Source organism: Dunckerocampus dactyliophorus, chromosome 18 (genome assembly GCF_027744805.1).
Source record: "Dunckerocampus dactyliophorus isolate RoL2022-P2 chromosome 18, RoL_Ddac_1.1, whole genome shotgun sequence".
Classification (NCBI taxonomy): domain Eukaryota; kingdom Metazoa; phylum Chordata; class Actinopteri; order Syngnathiformes; family Syngnathidae; genus Dunckerocampus; species Dunckerocampus dactyliophorus.
The window spans coordinates 10,594,967-10,617,984 of NC_072836.1; the positions used below are offsets into that span (position 1 = coordinate 10,594,967).

Sequence of the window (23,018 nt, forward strand, 5' to 3'; positions counted from 1 at the left end):
CTGGAGAGAAAGGTCATACAAGGTTATGGCTCGCTACCACTGCAAACTATAACCACCATGATAAACATATACTCCCATTCAAAGTCCCATTTTGTAGTGTTTTGCCACAATTTAAAATAAGTCTCAAAGGTCCCACAATAGTGTGGTCAATTAGTGGCCAAATTCTAGCCTTGGTGATGAAGCCCTACGGGGACCCGCCACTTTGTGTGCCTCTAGCTTTAATGCTAATGAGCTGTGTTTGTCCACACCTGTCTTCTACAGAGTGTGTCTCCAAGTAAAGCACTTTATCCACTTTTTACATATACAGTAATCCCTCGACGCTTTGAATTCAGTCGTCCCTCGCGACATCGCGGTTTGGACATCGTTCCCTCACTCTGTTTTTCAAAGACTAATTAATAAATGATCGCTGTTTCGTGGTTGACTACAGCCTATTATTAGTCCAAAAATATGCATATTTAAGAAACTGGTACATAGTTTTTTCCCAAATTAAGCATTTTCAAACATAAAAATGGCGAAATGCACTAAATACAGTGTACTGTAAGCATAAGACCACAGCTTATGAATGTAGTCTTCTACATTGGTCACTAGGTGTCACTAATAGGTAAGACCTCCACACAAAGCACCAGACTTGAACAATAGGCTTTTATTGCAGGTTTAAATGACAACAGGCACAATAATAATAATGATAGCTGTCACGGGTTACTGTTGCGGCCATATCCCACAACAAGCTAAAACTCAGCTCTAAACCTCCGATGTCACTTGCTGTCCGCCATTGGTTCTGCTCCCACTACAAGGCAAATTTATGAAAATGTCATCAATATAAAGAAGGAATCCCACTTTGTGGAAATTCACTTATTGCAGTCGAGCCGGAACCAATTAACCGTGATAAATAAGGGTTTTACTGTATATTTGATAAATTATGCTGTTTCATGGTTGACTATAGCCTATTATTAGTAAAATAATTATGAATATTTAAGCAAATATGTATTTTCTTGCTTAAATTAAGCATGTTCAAGCATAAAAATGGCTAAATAAACTCAACTACAAATACAATATATCCAGAAGATGCATTCAAAAACGTTATGTTTGTAGTATTTGTAGTATTCTACACTAGGTGTCAGTAATATTACTGTAATGTTTGATGAGACACACAAATTGCACACAGATTGCCAGAACAACAGGCATGACTTTCCAGCTGCCCTAGGGAACACATTTCTAGTAACACACATGAGCACAAGTCTTATTTATTTCTTAAATGGCTGATTTACTCTTATTATGTTTACTATCTTGGGTAATACGAGTGTAAAAGTGACTATAGGGGTGTGTGTTCATGTTTAGAGGGTTCTCTTAATGTTAAAAACCATACTTAGAGCATAGAAAACCTGTTTACGACGTCCTAAGAAAATATTGAATTTATAAATAAGGAATCCTACTTTGCGGAAATTCACTTATCACAGTCGTGTCTGGAACCAATTAACAGTTATCAACGAGGGATTACATAGATAGATTTATGTTCAAAGCTGTCCTGCGTGAAGTGGTGGGTGTATACATGGGAGGTTCATCTAGTTAGAGGCGGGTCAGAGGTTTTTCCTTCATGATGTTGTGAAAGCCCGGAACTTCAAAAGCCAGCATTTGAACGCCCCATCTTTCAAAAGTGGAGCAAACAAATGAGGGCGATGATAGATTTTTCTCACGTTTGGTGCTCAGGAATGGTCTCCAGGGACACACATTACTGTTAGGACATCATTAAATAGTCCATTTGGCCTAATAGGGGACCTTTTAATACATGGAAATGACTCTTCCATTAGATTTTACCAGGCTGATCTACAGCACTGTTCCCATCAAAGATGGCTGTTCCCTATAGAATGAAAGTATGTAGCCTGTACTGTATGTGGCTGCGAGCGGCCGCTGGGTCCAATGTGCAGCCATGGGGAAAATTAAATTCTTATTACGTGACCCGCCTCTGTAATGTGTTCCTCCATTTACAGTATACCTGCGACCCCCCCACTAAATAACCTCGTCCTGCAGACAAAACACCTTCTTTTGTCTTCCTTTACTGCATTTCCACCTCCATCTTTCTATTGTTATTCACCTGCTGGCTCTTAAAGAGGCATAAAAGTGTTCCTCGTGTTGTGTGGCTGGAGAGTTTTTACTGTCATTGTTCAAAGTGGGAACAGTCATGTCACATTTATTAACCTTTTAACCTTATATATAACTACATTGTGGTAATTAGCCAGTTATCTTTAGAGGACTGCAGGCACTGTGCAAGCTTTTATTACTATACTCCATACACAAGGTGCATTCAATGACCTTCACCTTTGATCCCCTCATCTACACGAAAGTCGGCTTCTTGGAAATTACCAGGGCGTGCTTTACTCACGCACGCACGCACACACACACACGCACAAGCAAAGGTGTAACACAAACTCTCCGGCTTAATTAAGAGCAGCCCACTTTGGAGCTGCCAACTCGTTTAGCTAATTAGTCCCGAATATGAAATGCCAGCGTTTTAATTAGCTCTCCGCTGTTGATGAGGGCGAGCCAATCAGAGCGAGAGAAGCGACGTCTAATTTTTCCAACAGGAAAGGGACGTGATTGAATTTCTTTGTTAACAACAAAAACCTCGCAGGCGCTCGTTTTTATTCTGACTGGGACTGAAAATGAATTAGCACCAAAGTGCCAAGTGAACACATACATTGCTGAACTCGGAGGTTCTAAATTATTTTCTGTAACGCACCCACTGGGGGACAGAAATGTTTTCACGTCCCCGGATTCCAAATCCGACTGAGAAACGGATATTTATTTATTTATCTGTACTGTACAGACTGAACTCTGAACTGAAACCAGCGACAAAGGCAACAAAATGGAGAGCAGTGACGCATACCAGCGTATTCAGGAGTCAAATTGCATGCCGAGTTCGACAAATTCACACATGGAATTCATAATATTGAAAGCATTTACTTGAATTAATGTAGAAAAATGACCAGAGTACATACTACTGTTTTGTTTGTACTTTTTTAGCAGCAGTTTTCACTTGGTAATTAGTCATGCTGCAAGTTGATCCATTAAGTCAAGATTTTACAGAGTTTACAGCCATTTTAAGGGTTTATACCCCAGCGGCGTCCTCACAACTTTATTATTTTTATATTGTTATGCTGCGGCACGTTGTAGAAGTGATATTAAACACAAAAAACACCAAAAAAGGGGAGGAACAAAGCAAAAAGCTAATGAAAAAAATGTTAACTGGGGATTAAAACAAGGGATTTCTCATTCAGGAAAAAAAAAGTCTCGTGGCCACTAGGCCTGGGACAATAATAAACTAATGAATCACACAATAAATGAAAATGATGCTAGCATCAATATATTGCCATGTGCACGCGTGCCTGTCTCCCGCCTCCAAACGGGCAAGAGAGTTCACTCTGTGCACTGGATTCAGCACCTTGGAGCGTTTGTTCCATAGAACAACGGCATGAACGGAGTGAGCCCCTTTGTCAGTCATACAGTCTCTTTGTTTCCGTGGGTGGGGGCGGGGCCGGTAGCATACACACAGAGTGCAACATAGTAGGAATTAAATTAGTAGATTGCAGTATATTATCATATATTTTTCATTGCACTTTTCTTTCAAAGTAATGTTAAAATCTTGTCTCGTTCTCATAGACCCAATCTTGTGTATTGTCTCGTCTTGTGAACCGAGTGTCTTGTGACACGCCTACTAATAGGTGATGATAATAATAATAATAATAATAATAATAATATGCCTTGTCCCCTGTAACGCAAAGCTGGCGTAAAGTTTTGTCCTTAGATGGATATAGTAGTCCCTCTTTTATCACGGGTCCACACCCGACCATGATAAGTGAATTTCGGCGAAGTATGATTTCTTATTTACATTGAAAACCTGTTTATGACCTTCTAATTATGTTTTTTTTTAAACATTATTAGAGCCCTCTAGAAATGAAATAACACCCCTATAATCACCTTGACACTCATATTACCCAATATAGTAGACCTAATCATAGAAAATAAACCATTTAAGACATAAATAAGGCTTGTGCTTATGTGTGCTGAAGTAAATGTGTGGAGGACAGGAAGTGATGCCGGGGGTTCAGAGTTGAGTTTTAGTTTGGAGCAGCAAAAGTAGCCCGTGTTATTGTGATGATTATGATTATGAGGTATTGTTGTGCCTCTTGTGAGATCATTCAAACCTGCTATAATGTTGTTCCGCCGATTTACTGTAAGTCTGACGCTTGTGAGCCTGAACATCACGGACACCTATGCTACATCACGTTTTTGACTGTAGTGTAGTGTTTTTTTGCAAAACTAAAAATATCAACATGGTCCCTGCATCTTTTAATCTGGAAGAAGTTTAGGCATCCCTGACTGACAGCAAAAATAGGCATGCAGCTAGTTGGTTTCATACATTGCATAAGTACTGCATTGCTGAAAAGTAGACATGCTGTATACATATTAGAAATAATAGGGGACAATGTGAGTTCTCAAGGAAGGAAGGTATACTGTTAAGTTATTTCAGATACCCTGATTTAAAATGTCATTAAAGTATCCAAAAAAAATGGTTTCTTTCTTATTTTAATATATTAAAATGACTTAATATGGTGGCCGAGTGGTTAGCATGTTGGCCACACAGTCAGGAGATCGGGAAGATCTGGCTTTGTATCTCCGTTGGGCATCTCTGTGAGGAGTTTGCATGTTCTCCCCGTGGGTGCGTGGGTTTTCTCCGGGTACTCATGTTAGGCTAATTGGAGACTCTAAATTGTCTACAGGTATGAATGTGAGTGTGAATGGTTGTTTTTTTTGTTGTTGTTTTTTTTTATATGTGCCGTGCGATTGGCTGGCGACCAGTCCAGGGTGAACTCCGCCTCTCCCCCGAAGTCAGCTGGGATAGGCTCCAGCATACCCCCGCGAACCTAATTAGGAGAAAATGAATGAATGAATGGATGGATGGAATTTTCTCATGGTGCTTCTCAGTGCAAATGTATCAAAATAGGTCATGAAATAAGTAAAAATGACATGAAATAAATAAATTGGTAAGTAATATAAAGTTATTTTAGATGAAATTATTGTATGATGCTTGAGTAGAGCTGTACAAAAATAGGTCATGAAATAAATACAAATCTCATTATGTAAATAAATGGATAAGTCAAATGTAATTTCAGATTTCACATTTAAATAAATTTATGGATCATTTCATATGTAAGTAAAATGTTCCCCACGACCCTAATTAGGATAAGCGCCATAGAAAATGGATGGATGAATGTTTTTTCTGGGGGTTACCTTTTTTAATTTTTCAAATACTTAAATTAAAATTTGTCATTCAAATTTGCTGCATATGACATTTGTTCAAATGTTGCGTTTTGTTAGTACAGTATATACGTATATTTCAATAACTCCAGCTATCGCCGCAGTTTAAGAATAAGAGATATTTTTTGGGGTGAGCTTGTAGCATGGTGGAGGTGTTTGTATCAGGTGCAGACAGTGTCTGTTGAAGGTACATCAGACGAGTGGATTATTGTGCTCTTTGTAATTAAATGGATGAAGGCTGAGCTGCTGCTGCAGACGTGACGACAAGGAGTGGGAAATGGAGATGGATGAGCCCGCCGGGCTGTAGCTACGAGACAGGAATGTTGATTGGGGCTCGCTTGCCTGCCTGCTTGTGTGTGTGTGTGTGTGTGTAGAATATTTAGAAACGGTGTTTGTGAACGTTGGTCCCCATGCTGCATGAAAAGCTGTGTGTGCTTGTAAGATGGCGAACTGCTGCTTGGCTGTGCATTCAAGAGTAGCGATGGAGCTACAAAGCAAACATCTTCGAGGGTCTGCAGGTCTGCTTTCCACAGCTCAAACCGCAACTTCCTTGTTTATGATTATCTTTTGCAACCATGACTGCTGGGTACTTTCCAAAGGGTCACAACATTGGAGGGGAAACAGAAACTGGCAGGCGTCAGCGAGTGCGCTGAGTGCACTCAGACAGTAGCCGAAAAGAGACGCTCTCACGGCAGCCTCATCTTATCTTTCTGCCCAGTATTTGATCAGGAAATGTGCAAGTTCAGTGATTTTTACTTAAACAAATGTTAAAAGCGATTGGAATCATACAGAAAATACATTTATAATACCGTTCAATGGATAATTATTAATTTTCATTCGTTTTTTTAATTTTTCAGGTCCTCTGCCTCCCCTGGTTACACGTCACTGCTAGTATAAACGTAACGCAGATATTCTCCAAATGTTCTAATCATTTGACAAAAGGTCATCAAGTTGATAAGTATGTGCCACTAATTGATGGCGGCCATGTTTTTCCAATATATTTTGCTCAAATTTTACAGACATGTCCTTGTCAGTCCCCTAAAGCGGTGGTTCTCAACTGGCTTGACTGCGAGACCCCTCATCACCGCCCCTCAATGACAAGCGGCGACCCAAATTGCACTTTTTTTTTTCAACTCCAACACGCTCTTCTCCAGCAGACATCTGTAGCTGTGTCTCAGATGGACAGCACGTTAAGTCCCCGCTCGGTGTCCTCCTCCTCCTCCTCCTCCCACTCAAGCTTGACAAAGTCGCCCAGAAACACGTCACGCGCCCCAGCAGCAGGCGACGAGCATAGACAAGAATGCAAGATGCATTCAGGGACATCGGGCCATAGACCCGTGACCCACTGATAAGAGCTCCTCGACCCACGAGGTGAGAATGACTGCCCTAAAGGTGTGTACCAATGTTTGTGGTGATTCAGCTTAACACTCTAAAATTACAGCGGGTGTTTTGTCAAGCACATTGAGCTGTGTGAGAATTTTCAAGTCAATCTGACTTATGAGGGGGTGTCAAACTTTGGGGTTTTGTCCGAAAAATATTAGCACACAGTAGGGGTGCATGTTTTTGTGTGCAGCGATTGAGGAGTAGAAGTAGCTTAAAAACAAACACATGGGTTGTCCTAACTATTTCACATGACGGTATTTGGCTATAGGAGCGCTTTGCTGGAATGTAAAATGCAGCTTTAAAGGTTTGCGGGTGTCTAAATTGTGTAGAAAAAGTGAATATTTGTCCTCCAAACATTCTATCAATCTAAATCCCTCTGAGGGCCTCTTACTCAATCACCGGAGAGCATTGATTGAATTGAGAAGACCCCTTGCTTTCTTTCAGCACCATGAACCTGTGTGCGTGCGTGTTTGCTCGTGCGCGCTGTTAAATTATCTGAAGGGAATAATGGCCTCAATTTGCTCCCTCCCCCTCTGTCTCAATTTGAAACACATGCGCTCACACTTATTGCAAACCAAATGAAAACCGTAATGGTTATCGATCTGTGCTATGTAAAGAACCTCCTTTTTCACTGGCCTCCCGTGCCCTCTTTTCGCATTAGCTCTTCGATAACACCGCTTAACTATTAATATATTTGCTACAAAGTCAGGCGCAGATTTTTCAGTTCATTTTCAAAATTCTACTAACATTTTCTTGTGGATTATTGCCGCAGTCATTTATAATGATGCTCGGATACTGGTTTATTGAGCAGCACCGGTGAAGGTCATAAGGTCCAGGGGTTGTGTCTGGGTTGGTCTGTCTGAGGCCCTGACCCTTGACCTCTGCAGCATTCACCGAGGCTCTAAAAAATACATTTCAAATAAATCTCACCTGTGCAGCCGTTGTTGTGAATAAATAATATTCAAACTGGATATGGTATCGTGACTTAGGCCGTCATTGAAGTGGTTTTGGCACTGATACTGTACAGTATAATGTTAACGTCATCACAGCAGACCTCCACCAAATCAAAACTGTTAAAACAATAAAACACGGGGCTCCATTACGTTCGACACCAGGGTTCGTCAGCTATCGGATTTTGAAGAGTAAATTGATTTTCTTTTTAAAAAATTGATTAGGTCTGTCAAATTTTGCTAGACAATAATTGTCCTGAAAATTATTGTCGATAATCGATATTATTGACAAAAAAAAATTTGGAGACAATTTTTTTCATTATGTGGCATAGTAATGAGAGTACATCTTATCAAAAGCAATAAACTTTAATTTTTCAAGAGTATTTAACATTGTAATTGGAATGTCATGAGCTTTTAAATTAATTTTACAAAAAAAGGCAAAAAAAACTCGATGAAAACAAAATGGACTCTGTCTCTTTTTGTAAAAATTGCACATAAATACAAATCAGTCATAACCTAGCACAATAAAATAGACCATGTCTTTGTTAAGAAAAAAAAACAATGAAACCACATGGACTGATATAGTGTATTGTTAAACTAATGTAGGTGGTCATATTACAGCTGGCCTGCATATCTGTGGTGGTGGAGTTTAGTAAATCGCTGTTTTGTGGGTTTTGTGGGTTTCATTAGCCGCCACAAGAAGTCCAGGCTATTAAAGGAACTTTCCCAGTGCAAACATGTGAGCCTATATATTCTATTATTATGTCCTACTATGTTTGGTAATATGAGTGTAAAAGGTGACTATAGGGGTGTTAGTTCATGTCTAGAGGGCTCTTATAATGTTAAAACCGTATTTAGGAGGATGTAAACAAGTTTTCTATGAACTCACTACGCGATAAACGAGGGATAATTGTGTATGTAATATGAATATCACTTTTATGAAACTTTGTGGATTGGTCACTGGCAAAAAGCCTTACATTTCATTTGCAAATCTGTGACTTTTGTATGTTGAGTTTGACTTTGTATTGATCATCTTTTAACTGCTGATTTGACACTGGTCAACCTCGTTGTAGTGTGCATTATCACCACCTACAGGACTGGAGTGGAACAGCCATCCATCCATCCATTTTCTATGCCGCTTCTCCTCATTAGGATCGCGGGGGTATGCTGGAGCCTATCCCAGCTGACTTCGGGCGACAGGCGGGGTACACCCTGGACTGGTCGCCAGCCAATGGCAGGGCTGGAGTGGAACATTCAAATAAAAATGGCTCCTGCAAAAAGCTATTTCAGCTATTTATTAGTTAATTGTGATAAATAACATCTCTTGCAAAAACATGTACTTGATTGGATTTTAATATCAATAAAACAAATTTCAGTGATATTATCCCTATTACTACCTCGCTTCTCGCCCAAAGTCAGCTGGGATAGGCTCTAGCATACCTCCGCAACCCTAGTGAGGATAAGCGGCATAGACAATTGATGGATGGATATCCCTATAACTTTAGGTCACTTTTTTTTCTTCTTTTTTTCTTTTGTTTTGTAGCATTATTATAGATTTAAAATTTTAATGCTGTGTTGTCAGATGTATTTGTTATAGATGTCTCGTTTTGACTCGAATGTTGTGGATTAGTGGATTAGTCGGCAGTGATTATATGGTTAATTTAGCGCTACCTACAGGACTGGCGTGGAACACTGAAATACAAAGGCTCTTGCTCCAAGCTATTTTCCGTTAATGGTGAAAAATAAAAACCAAACAAAAGCATGATAGGATTTCTTCAGCCTTGGTGGAAGTCTTAGATCAGACAGCTTCTCTTCTCTTCTTATTTAACCTCGTCACTTTGGTAGCAGAGCATCCCGATACAGAGGTGGTCAAAGCTCAAACGGTTTCTCCTGCAAGAAACTTTGTCTCACTGTCAGTCGGCGACCCAGCAACTTAAAGGTCACTAATGAAGCGCAATCCTCCCATGAGCGCCAGCGCTTTGGATTTGTCACGTTAAGTCAGGCTTGCATCCATCACTCTGCTGCTCTTTTAACATGACAGCTTCTGTGTCCGGTCCGCTCAGCTGGGTGAATTGCTCGTTCGTTCTTATTTAACCTCTGACTGTCTATCCTCTCCAGCGTCCTTTCCCTCGTCTTCACCCACCAATGCACTGCAACTCATTATCGTCGGGTGCAAACTATTTCTTCCTTTGCTTTGGAACCAAATGAAATCAATATTTAGTCGTGAATTGAAGGACATAAAATCTGAAGTAATTGCATTTAGCGCATCCAGTTATTTTTGTCATTTTTACTTATTTCATTATCTATTTTATACACTTGCACTTGGAAGCAACATGAATTGTATTTTGTCTAAAATTATTTTATTTCACCAGTGTATTTCATGTCATTTTTAGTTATTTCATGACCTATTTTCATGCATTTGCACTTTAAAGGCAACATTAACTAATTGTATTTTGTCAAAAATAGATAATCCCTTATCTGTTTCAGATTTTTTCTTATTCCATGACCTATTTTGATATAAAGATGCAGTAGTAGTGAACTGAAGGAGAACATTTTATTTATATATTACATAATGCATACATTTATTTAAATGTGAAATCTGAAATTACATTTGACTTATCCATTTATTTATATACTGAGATTTGTCTTTATTTCATGACCTATTTTTGTGCAGCTCTACTCAAGTATCATTCAATAATTTCATCTAAAATAACTGTATATTACTTATCAATTTATTTATTTCATGTCTTTTTACTTATTTCATGACCTATTTTCATACATTTGCACTGAGAAGCACCATGAGAGAATTCATTTTGTTTATTTAATTTATTTTGCATATTTTTGACTTATTTACTTATTTCATTATTTCATATCCGTTAATTTATTAACATTTTAAATATGAAATCATTGCATTTACTTTTTTTTTTTCCTAACATTTTTACTTATTTCATGACCTATTTAGTTGTCAATCTGCACAAAAAAGTACCATTAAATAATTACATCTTCCATCCATCCATCCATTTTCTATACCCCTTCTCCTCATTAGGGTCGCGGGGGCATGCTGGAGCCTATCCCAGCTGACTTTGGGCGACAGGCTGGGTACACCCTGGACTGGTTGCCAGCCAATCACAGATAGTTACATCTTGTATTTCACTTTTCTATTTATTTAACGATTTATGCATTCATGATTTTTGTTGTATTAATTCATTTAACTCTCTGAAGTAATAGTTCAATCCAATTATTTTGGATTAGACTTTCTATTTAAATTCATTAATGGACAATTTCAAGCGTTCAATTACCTTAAATTAAATTAAATTAATATTTACAGTATTTGAATGTTTTCTTACTTTTAGTTAACAAGCACCAGACCAGGTGCTTAGTGGTTAGCATGTTGGAAGATCTGGGTTTGAATCTCCGCTTGGGCATCTCTGTGTAGATTTTGCATGTTCTCCCCGTGTGTGCGTGGGTTTTCTCCGGGTACTCCGGTTTCCTCCCACATTCCAAAAACATGCATGTTAGGTTAATTGGCGACCCATGAATTGTCCATAGGTATGAATGTGAGTGTGAATGTTTGTTTGTCTATATGTGTCCTGCGATTGGCTGGCGACCAGTCCGGGGTGTACCCCGTCTGTTGCACGAAGTCAGCTGGGATAGGCTCCAGCATACCCCCGTCATAGAAGATGAAGTATCTAATGGCATGAATGTGTTTTTCATGGACTAATTTCCATAAGTGCCATTTTCAGGAATGCAAGCTTGACTGGTGTGATCCCAAGCATATACGTACTAAAAGAGACTCATAATTGCTCAATTGTGTTGAACAATAGCTCTCTCTCCCGCTTCGGCAGTACGGTGTGCTAATGGTGCTAGCCTGTAAAACTAATGACAAAGAGCACGTTGATAATGATGGTGTGCACGGCAGTCATGTCGTAATGCAATGTAAGGTTAATTCATGTTAGCGTGAAGGGAAATTGCAAGTCGCAAATGCGGTGTGTTTTTAATAAATTGTTGCATGCCTGACTTATCTTTTTATCAGCGCTTTTATGTGTTTATTTTAAACACAACCTCTGTGATTGAGCACCAGTGCGTTCATGCGCTGTCTGTCTACATGTCGAGTGATTGCATATGCAGTGATCAGCTCTCTCTCGTCCGCTCACCTTGGTTGCGCTGGATGGTCTGGAAGGTCCCCGGGGGCGGGGGCGGTCCGGCACTAGAGCTGTCCGCTTGACGGATGCATGTGACGTAAACACACACTATTAAGCCGCACACAGACATGCATCTTGGCCTAGGGGCGTGCGGGCCGGCTCCCCAGAGGGGCTGACGGCTTTAGTTTTTATTGCCTGCATTGATCATGGCTCTGGCCCTGTACAAACGATCAATATGTTGGATTATAGGGGAGAGTTAACCAGGATGTTACCTAGTCCCTGTTACAGTAGTCCCTTATTGCCTCAACTACTCTTTACACAACTGCAGAGATTATCAGGTTTTTATTATATTCTCTGAAGGCGTGTTTTTATTTATTTGTATGAATGTACGTGTAAAGATGAAGCTAGATACAATAATTATTACTTTTCTTTTACAATCGGAACAACTAATACCCTTTTCCTTATGCATTTATGATACATGTACCAAAAAGTCGTAATACATTTGAGGATCTAGTTGTAACAATGTAAGAGTAAAAGTGGTCATTTGACAAGGCTAAAGGCCAATGACAAAAATGTACATTTCATTTGACTAAGTTGTACTTTTACAAGAATAGATGGGGGGGGGGGGGACATCACTAGAAAGCAACGAATGTCTACGTCAGGGGTGTCCAAAGTGCGGCCCGCGACTGTGATTTTATCGGCCTGCAGCAGTCTAAAAATGTAATTTAACAAGGAGATAAAAAAATTTAAAAAGCAAAAATGGGAAAATCAATCAAAAGTCAAAATATTAAGAGAAGACTTGTAATCTAGCAAGGAAAAAAGCCATCATTTCACAAGTAAGAGTATAAGGAAAATTGTCATTTTAGTAGCATGAATTTGAAATATTAAACTTGTTTTTTTAAGTCAAAAACAATGAATAAATGTTCCGTGACTGTTCAGAGAAATGGCGCTACCTTTGCACAATTAAAAACAAAAAGTCGTAATTTACAAGAAATAGTCCTACATTTTTGTAATAAAGTAAAAAAGAAAATAAAAATGAATTGTAATATAACACAATTGTCAGAATATTCAGAGAAATTGCGCTACGTTTGCACAATTAAAAACAAAATGTCATAATTGACAAGATATAGTCCTACATTTTTGATAGTAAAGTTGTAATACACCCAGGGCTGTCAAATGATTAAAAATTGTAATCAAATTAATTAGTTTACAAATCAATTAATCATGATTAATCACCATTTGCAACTATGTGTGAAATATGCCCTTTTTTACTGTTTTTTTAACAAAAAGATAAATGACAGGACACAATTTTATATATTTGCATCTGTTAACAGCTCCAAATGAACTGAAAGTGTAAATCATGCCAAAAGATACTACACACGTCTTAAAATCTAAAACACTAGTGTCTTTAATGGCAGCAGAACATTTGAATCAGACTTTAACCCCGTTATTATGAACCATGATGGGTTGCGTTCAAAGACATCATGGAATTTTTTAAGTTGAATTCAGTGTTTTAAGGGTAAATGTATTCTGGGATTTCCGAGGATACTTAAATGCAGGAAAAAATGTACTTCCGTAGTGTAAGTTACGATAGTCAAGTGATAAGAATATCCACTTACTGTTTTTCTTTGTCTTTTCGTTTAGTTAGACCACACATACACGGGTAATAAAGACGTTTTTGTGATGTTCCGAGTGCCCATGAATGCACCTCGCTGTTGTCTCGTGACAATGAGAAAGTGTCGTTCCGAGGAGGACCAGAGATGTGTTTGTGAGTGGGCAATACAAACAGTACATGGTGTTGGAATTGCACAGATGTTGATGTGTTCAGATCACAATACAGTTATAAAAGAGGGTTAGACTCTGTGGGGACACTATTGTGCCTCTGTGTGCCGTCACAATAGGGGGGGGTGGCTCGCGTGCGCATGCGTAATTAAATAAATTAGCTACCGCTGTTAACTGGAGCTATCTTTGACAGCCCTAAATACAACATGAAAAAAGTCGGAATGTTACGAGAAATAGTCATCATTCCACCCGAATGAAGTTGAAACCTTGCGACAAAAATAGTTGTAACACGGTGAGAAACTGGCCTGATTTTAGATGCGGAGCTGTAACATTGCGAGACAAAAAGGAATCATAATTGATAAGAAATAATCCTGCGTCAGCGCTACACTTTCCTAGTCGAAGCACATCCTGCAGAGAGGCGGGATGAATGATTCATGGCGGCACATAATGCCCTCGGCCATCTCCACAGAGAGCCTGACACAGACCAGCAGAGACAAAAGCAGCATCAGCAGCAGAAGAAGAAGCAGCAGCTGGAAATGCCTTAAGAATACATTAAATAGTGAAGATATAACAGATCAATTGAAAACATTCTTCCAGTGTAATAAGATCATCGTATCAGCTGCTGAATAATGTCTGGAAGGTGTCAAAGATACATTTGCTTGACATCCAGCGGGAAGCGTTCATCAATGAGCCAGTTTGGCAAGTTAGGTGAGAAAACGGCGGCTGGAAAGTCCTGGAACGTGATTGGCTTGAGATGTGTCGTCATTGTGTGCACCGCAATCCACCCGGCCGCTTTAGCAGGAAACACAAGCACGAGCTTTAGAATGAATACATGACCTGTATGGCCGAGCTGCTAAGCCATTTGTCATATTTCCACCCACAGATGTATCTTGGGTAACAAAATATTCCAAACATTGGTCGTTATTACAGCATTATTCTTGTAAAATGACTTTTTCTGGTAGTGATGCAAATTTAATGTCAGTAATGCGGTTTCATTTTTGCACGATTACAAATGATTTCTCATGTTACAGCTTTCTTTATAGCACCACTATATTCTCCTAAAACTGCAACTGTTTCTCTTTATTATACAAGTTTAATCTTAACGTTTTTCATCTATTTATTCCTCTATGACTTTTTATTTTTCTTCTTCCCTTTTTGCCTGCTCTATAGTCTCCCCCGACTTCAAACCAACCCAACGTCAAAGTGTTCATCTCATAAAACACAAAAAAAACGTCCCCCGTTTGCTGTCATTTTATATTTTCTGTGGCAATTTTCCCCACTCACCTGGCATCCCACTTATTCTACAGGCTGACATGGCCCGCTCAGGTGGTCAGATCGGTCTTCTCCCAAGCGGGCAGTTGCTGGTTCGATCCTCAGTCGTTCAACATTTCCACAATGGTTCTCTATTTTGACGTTCCAACATTTCAGATTCAGCCTCTTTTTAAAATTCCAACATTTACCATAATTCAATATTCTCTGGGGCATTAAAATGAGTGGACGATTTCAATGCTTCCCTGTGTTGGTGGTTAACGTTACATGTAACATTCCCCTGGTAATGTGAAATAACCTGGTAATTGCATCATTCCCTCACATATTGACCTCTGCTATTCCCCCCCTTTTCATTCTGATGCGTCTCACATCCACTAGGGGGCATATCTGCACTGCATCCAAGGATTGCTATGATATACTGCGATGCGTTAACCGGTAGTTATCTCTTTTTGTCTCGCGTTGCGTTCAGGAGCTTCAAGGACAAAGACGGCGTTTATTAATATCCTCATTGCTACTTATGCATGCACAGTTCTCCCTGGTGCTTATTGTAATGTATCATACTCACCTCGCGTTGTCCCGTTTCATCTAAATACACACGCAGCTTTTCTTCACGCACTCACTTCTTGATGGCGAGATCCTTCAGACGCCATATCTTATCTCATTTCCCACGACCCAGAATAGATTAGCAGCGGGATAATTAAGACCTGCTGAATAATTAAGCGGACAATAACGGTAATTCATGAATAATAAACGTGTTTATGATGTGCAGAGGCATAGATAGAGGTGGCGGGCGGCGCTGACAGGCAAAGATTGATGTCGTGGCCTAGATAGCAGCTCTCTAGTGAGCGCGCGCGTGCTGACTGTGAAGACACTGGTATTCATCAGCATACTGTCATTGCTCGGCATGCATAATCGCTTACTTATATATAATTTATATGCACATCCCAATGGCGGAGGTAGAATGTGAGAAGGAAGCGGGATAGTTTTGGCATGGAATTGTTCATGTTCTTTATTTCTGGACTTGCAGTATTGAGCGGCGCTCGTCGTACCTGTTTTACAATTAACGTATTCGCATCATAAACCATCGACATTAGTCACAGGCTGTAAAGCGTAGGGCTCTAACAGAGGCAGTAAAATACAATAAACAACAGAGGAAAACAATCATTTTTAGAATCACCTATTTAGATTAGATTAGTTTGTGCAAAATCATCTCGCTTGAACGCTTTTTTGTGCCGTTTCCTGCTAAATTCTCTTCCCTCAACCCCACGCCCACACACCCACCCCACCCCGCCTCCTTTTTACACACTGACATAGGGGAATTTTGACCCTTGAACTTCACCCGCGACCAGACAGGTCAGCGCGTGGGGGGGGCTCTTAATTGAATGTCTCAGCCGTACATTGATCGTAGCTGGCTGATCAATGTCGCAGTCTGTGGCCAGCCTGCCCTCACTGACATTTGCAACGTTGGTCAGATTATCGGAAATTGTTGTCACCGTTGAGCACCACTGGCTATTAATTACAATTTCAACGTATCTCCATCCATTTTCTATACCACTTCTCCTCTTTAGGGTCGCGGGGGCATGCTGAAGCCTATCCCAGCAGCCTTCGGGCAGCAGGCAGGGTGATTTCACTGTATCTACAGTATCTTAGCTATTTAGCCATTTACAGTATTTAATATAGAACCTATAAATTCTAACGAAAACTAGTAAAATCAGTTTTAATGTGCACTGTGACGCCGCTTGTCCCGCAATGATAAACACGTGCTATTGTTCAGTTTGCTCACAAGCTAGCTAACATATAGACAAACAATTAAGTGCTCCTTATTTTTCACGATAGAAGCTTTCCATAGGTAGTCATTCTCCACAAACCAGGAAGTAGCCCACTAGCTAACATACAAACAAACTAAAACATTACATTACAAACTCAAGTGTTATATTATTAAAGTATATATTATTAGTAATATAATATTACAATATTATATTTATCATGTTTAGGGGACTTAATTCACTTAGTTTAATATTTTTTGCCTTTTGAGTGAATGTACCAATACATCATTCTCTATGAAGCAGGAAGTAGCCTGCTAGCTAACAACAAAAACATATTGCAAACTGTAGTATTATATATTATTAGTAATATAATATTATAATATTATATTTCTCATTTTTAGAGGACTTAATTTCACTTAGCTTAATGTTTTTTGCCTTTTGAGTCAATGTATCAATACATCATTCTCGATGAAGCAGGAAGTAGCCTGCTAGCTTACAAATGGGCACACAAACAAAAATATTAGGTGCTCTGCAAATTTTCGTTTTTGTTTGGTCTGAATTTTTCTTTTTCACCCTTTTGAGTCACGACAGATACTTGCCGCAGGCCCGCAATACAAATGGTAAAGTCCTCCATGAACTCCATGAACCAGGAAGTACTGTAGCTGTGCTAGCTAACATACAAACAAACTCAGGAAAATACTGGGCACTGCAGGATTTTAATCACGTTTTATTTATTTAATTTTTTTAAACTTTTATCTTTTTTGTCTTTTGAGTGAAGCTTTCCCCTGTCTTCCAGAATGTCAGTTTTGCTTCCATAAAGCAGGAAGTAGCCTCCTAGCTAAGAAAAAAAAAAAATTAGGTCCGCTGCAATTTTTTTCATTTGTGTTTTTCACGCTTCTGAGTCACTATGGAACTGTTCTCCCTGCCCCTAGAATGAAATAATACTAGTGTTATGAACCAGCAAGGAGCCTGCTAGCTAACATACAAACAAACAAAAATATCTGCCGCTCCATGATTTTTTTCCCCCGCTTTTGTTTACTTTATTTTTTGTCATTACCTCTGCCCCAGAATCATCAATGTACTGTCGACCAGTCCAGGGTGTACCCCACCTCTCGCCCGAAGTCAGCTGGGCTCCAGCATACCCCCGCAACCCCAATGAGGATTAGCGGCATAGAAAATGGATGGGTGGATGTATGTACTGCTTCGTTCTTGTCAGAGTGCATGCTGCCGATTGCAGAAATTGCCCCTTTTAACTAGTATACTAGTCCAAAAAAAAAATAACATGAGCCCGTTAATCATCATAAAGAGAATATCTGTCAGGGTTTCGTTTAAAGTCAGTGTGTTGGAGCTACTTTTACCAGCTGCTGCAGAGGCTCTCCCATATGGGGCCGCTGTAAAACACACACAGATTTGCACGAGTTGTCAGGCAGCAGGTTATTTATAACTGTCTCTCACAAGATCCATCGCCATGGTGCCTGATTAGTGTCTCCCCGCCTCTCCTCTTCTCACACTTCCCCCCTCACAATCGATCATCTTGTAGGCAGAATAATTGTGTTTTGCCACCACCCCCAGATCCCAGATGTTGGTGACACACTAATAATCCATATGTCTGTGGTATCTATGTACAGATGCTCTGATAATTGCCAACGCACCACAAGGATCGCCCCTCTTTTGTAATCACATCCATTTGTTTTCTTCTGCGGGGTGTTCGCCACTTGATGCTTCGAGATTTATCTAGCGAGAGGAGGCTTTAGCGTGACGTAATCGGGCTATTTATGTAGCCTCGCATCACAGGCCTCACAGGCCACGTTCAGGTGTGCTGTCATTTGTATACAATGTGCTCTGTAGTTCATCTGCACACTCTTCAGAATACGATGAATGGAATGTGTCGTGTGATTAATGGGCCATGGGAAATGGTGTAAAAAGTTTGCGTGTTCATTCACACCCTTTATTTGAGACTACTGTTTAACTATCATAAATAGGGCCCTGAAAGTCTTACCATTTGAATTACTATTTTGTTTTTGCGTGTGATTAAAAACACATACAAAACATACGGGCCTTCAAACCATAAAAACAACACCTGAAACAAAACATCTAAAAAAATGGGGTCCCTGAACAAAACTGTTAGAATATCTGAATTGTATTCATATAAATGTAGCAGAAACTACCCTTCTGGGCTGTGGTTAGAAGGGTAGAAAATAATTACGTGTAAATGTACACAGCTGTAAATGGTATTACCTTGATTTTGCCCTTTGTCTGCTCTTGTGTGCTCTTGTACTTTTGCTGCTGTAAACCTGGAATTTCCCCTCGTGGGACTAATAAAGGCATATCTTATATTGTGGGAAGTATTTTGTCAAGCATGTTTATTTTGATGTAAAACTAACACAATTTGTGCACTAAGTCTATTATTTCACATTTAAATCAAGTAGTTATTCTTTTAAATAAATTCCAATTCTATTATAATTATTTGTTGACTTGATTCTAAGTATTATTTAAAAAAAAAAAAACCTTCAGAAATGATGTCCTCTAGTGGTGGAAAAAGGCAATGCGGGTCTCATGTTGCCTCACTGTTTATCTCCCGAACACAAGTAGTCTCTGCACGTCCTATGCGCACGCGCATTCTCTCGCCCTGTCTCTCAGTCTTGTGAAAAAAGTGTGCCCAAGAAGCATCACATCGGGAAAGGAGAGTGATGAAGGGGCTGCAGTTGTCATGGCAACGCCTGGGTGGTGGTGGAGATGGGGGGTGGGACCAGCGAGTTTGTTTTGTTATTGAAGGTCACGTGCGAGGCTAAGCTCCGCCCCCTCCCCCCCCCTCCTCCAGTTAGCACACATTCAAGTCTGGAGCTGCTCTGGTCACTTACTACAAAATGGCTGCACAGGCTCCTACAACCACCACGACGACGACAACCGACTGAAAGCTTCAACCGTAAGCATTATTTTTTCCCCCCCCCCCACTCGTGTTGCGAGTTTTATTTGTACCTCCACGCAACGCTTTCGCTTATCCAAAAAAAAAAAATGCGGAATTCCGAGGACGTCAGCTTATCCTTGCGAATGAAAAGAAAACCTTTCCAGTACAGCCCACTTTTGACATCGGTGTTTCCTTCAAAATGAGCGCCCTTTTATCAGGGACATTATTTTTATTTTGTGCTATGCTATGCAAGCTTGCTCCGTGTTGTCGGATGCTAGCTAAACAGCACACTTTATAGCGTGTATTAGACTTGGCAGCTTTGCAATTAGCTTTTAAAGTGCTCATCCATGTAGGGGAAAAGTTAACTACTTCCTAGCCGGTACCACAGAAGACGTGTTTGGAAAGTCCATCCATTCGTTAGAGGTGAGGGGATCGAGCCAAATATCGATACCAGAGCTTCATCGGATTGATACTATCGTGATGACATTGATATTTCTCAGTTCTCTCCTATGGTTATTATTAAACTCTGAGAATAAGTCCTTGAACACAGTAGTTTGCTCGAACAGTAGTATGTAATAAACTGCAAAAAGGGAATAATTGTATGATATTGTTTATGATTACATTGTCCCATATTGTTAAATTGCTCACAAATAAGCTAGATAGATAGATACAAATATTTTTTTGTTTGCCTAAAATCATTAAATTATCTTCAAAAATATTCAAGTAAAAATAATCTTTGTTTGGCTATACCGGTCCTGTATTGACGTGCACAAATTTGCAGTGTAGGCCCACCTTTATCCTAAATCCACTTTCTATACAGGATCACAGGTTGAGCTGGAGCCTACCCCGGCTGACTTTTGCTGGCGAGAGGCAAGGTACACCCTAGACTGGTCGCCAGCCAATCACAGGGCAAATACAGACAATCAACCATTCACACTGGACAATTTAGGGGGTATTCTGCAAAGCGAGTTCAGTGAGTTAGCGAGCTATGTTGAGTTGAAAGCCGGACTTGCGTGTTCAGTGAAGGTAGCTCTCTTTTAAAACAGCTATATCACCATGGTAACTTAGGCTAAACTCATAACCTGGTCAGGACCGGGTTATGTCAAGGCTTTCATCTTAAAATCAGCTATGAAAGTGCCACTGTTTCACTGTAACTAATTCAGAGATGGCGTCACTATTTATTAAGAACCTACGAGGGGAGATGGTGTGGAAAAAAAATAATTAAAAAAAGATATGATCCATCTATAAGCGGGATAGATTTTCAGACGAGAGAATACGTGAGATATGCTCACAAGAGCACCAGGAATAAAATGCAATATGAAATAGGTTCACACATTCAGACCCAGATCTCCTGACAATGCCGCCATGTTTGAAAAGTAGTTCATTGATATGACAACAAATCATTTTCTTGATTTCAATCAAGCCTTTATATTGCTTGTGATGCTTCATTCATCGCCTTCACCGTGACAACCGTTGTCATCCAGCAGCCTGTGTGTGTGTGCGTGTGTGTGTGTGCAGAATAGGGAATGCCAGTAGCAGCAGCCGGATGCTTGCAGAGGCCAGCCTGCCTGACGTAAGCCCATAGCCGTGCTGCTTTACTAATGTGTTGCAGTTCCTAATTTGGGGGCCTGGCAAAGGATGGCGGCAAAAGGGAAACATTGGTGGGAGGCGGCGGTGGTGGTGTGCTTTTTCTGTCCCTGCCAGGTCAGGGGCCCCCCTAGCCTGTGAAAGAGGTATTCACTGAGAGGCGCAGAGGGGGGCTGGATAACAAAAGCAGGCCACTAAATACTCTGATTACTATAAAGCTTAGGTCAGGTTTGGGGGGCATGTTGCCAGATTGTGGTGCTCGGTTTCGGTGTCAGTCATCAGTGGTGATGACGACGTTGCAGGAGCGTTACTACTTCAAATTTAATAGTTTCCTTTGGTCTGTTTGTTGTTGAAGGCTGATGCATTACACTTTGGTCATACTAGCTTATATATGAATATTCTCAAACCATGGCACCAGTACCACTGGCGGTATCATGCTCTATCTCGTTAGACTCAGGAACACCACATATTTTTAAAAAATAGAGACATATACATCCATCCATCCATCCATTTTCTATAAATAATTATTCAAGTAAATGTTTTTAAACCATAGATTCACGAAAATGTAATTAAAATGACATTTTCCTTTACTGAAACAGTGTTTGACTCACCGCTTATACCACAAGTAGGGATGTAATGATTACTTTTTAAAATTATTTATTATTATTAGTGTTTCAAATCAAATTTATCATAAAACACTGCTTGATAACCGTACTTCGATAAACTCACGGACAAATGACACTGCTCATTTCCTGGAGAAGTAGCTGTTAGTTACGTTTGGTATCTCTCTCTCAAAGCACCAACTCTGATGTAAACAAAAGCTCTTCCTTCCAAAAACGGTGCCCGCGGCCCACAATGCATTACATACATACCCTTTCGAGCCCTATAAGCAGCAAACACTCAGAAGAGGGCGCACATGCACAGTTTGCGATGTTGGGCTTGGCCAAGTATATTGTGTGCATTATTTGTTGTTGTTGTTGTTTTGTTTTTTTTATAAAACTTTGTTAGACTTCAGTGTGTGAATCTGTACGTTTTTAAACATTTTTAGCACATTAAACAATACCGTGATAACCAACACAAAGTGATAACCAAGATAATTTTGGTCACAATCACGATATAAAATTTTCATATCGTTACATCCCTTACCACAAGCCAATGACCTGCAAGTTATAAGCCACATATTCAAAGCTAAACCGCAATGGTACATATGTAATAAGTAACAAGCCATGTTTTCATTGGTCTTTTAGATACACAGTACAATTAGGAAAATACTGACATTCACATCCTATTAAAACAGGGGTGTCCCAATTAAAAAATAATAAAAAATTAAAGGCCAAAACCAATCCTAATATGCTAAGACGTTAGGCATAAAACAGCTTGCATCTCAGCTTTGTGTTTATAGGTGACCTAGTGTATTATTATGATGATATAACAGCTGAAATATCAATACAGTGGTACCTTGGTTTTTGTTAATCCATTCCAAAAGGTCAGACAAAAACCAAAACGTCGGAAACCAAAGCAATTTTTCCATAGGAAATGATGTCAATCCAATGAATCCATTCCAGACACTCAGAAATATTGACCAAAAATACATTTTATGGAGAATAATTCTAGTTTTGCATGCAGAAAACAATGCAAGATAATTGCAAATACAGCTGCAATGATTAATTGATGAATTGATGATTAATCGATTGTCCAATAAATCAACAACTATTTTGGTAATCGATTCATGTTTTCATTTAAAAATGTAAATATCCTGATTCCAGCCTCTCAGATGTGACTATTTTTTTATTTCCTTAGTCATCCATGAAAGCAGACCTATTATCTTTGTGTTTCAGGCAAAACAAGATAGTCACACACATCGGCTTTGGAAAAGAACTATCAACCTTTTTGCATCTTTCTGATATCTTTCAAA

General features: G+C 39.6%; 1 protein-coding gene across 4 annotated transcripts in view; it reads left to right on the top strand.

The window, feature by feature from the left end:
• The first annotated feature begins 19,396 nt into the window (after positions 1-19,396).
• The window catches only part of tnrc6c1 (trinucleotide repeat containing adaptor 6C1), a 56,040-nt gene continuing 52,418 nt past the window's right edge, over positions 19,397-23,018 (top strand). For 3 of the 4 annotated variants that reach the window (XM_054758598.1, XM_054758599.1, XM_054758603.1), the window contains exon 1: positions 19,397-19,534. The gene's annotated coding sequence lies outside the window, so the exon portion shown is untranslated. The remainder of the gene's footprint in view (positions 19,535-23,018) is intronic. The other variant, XM_054758601.1, reaches the window with a different exon arrangement.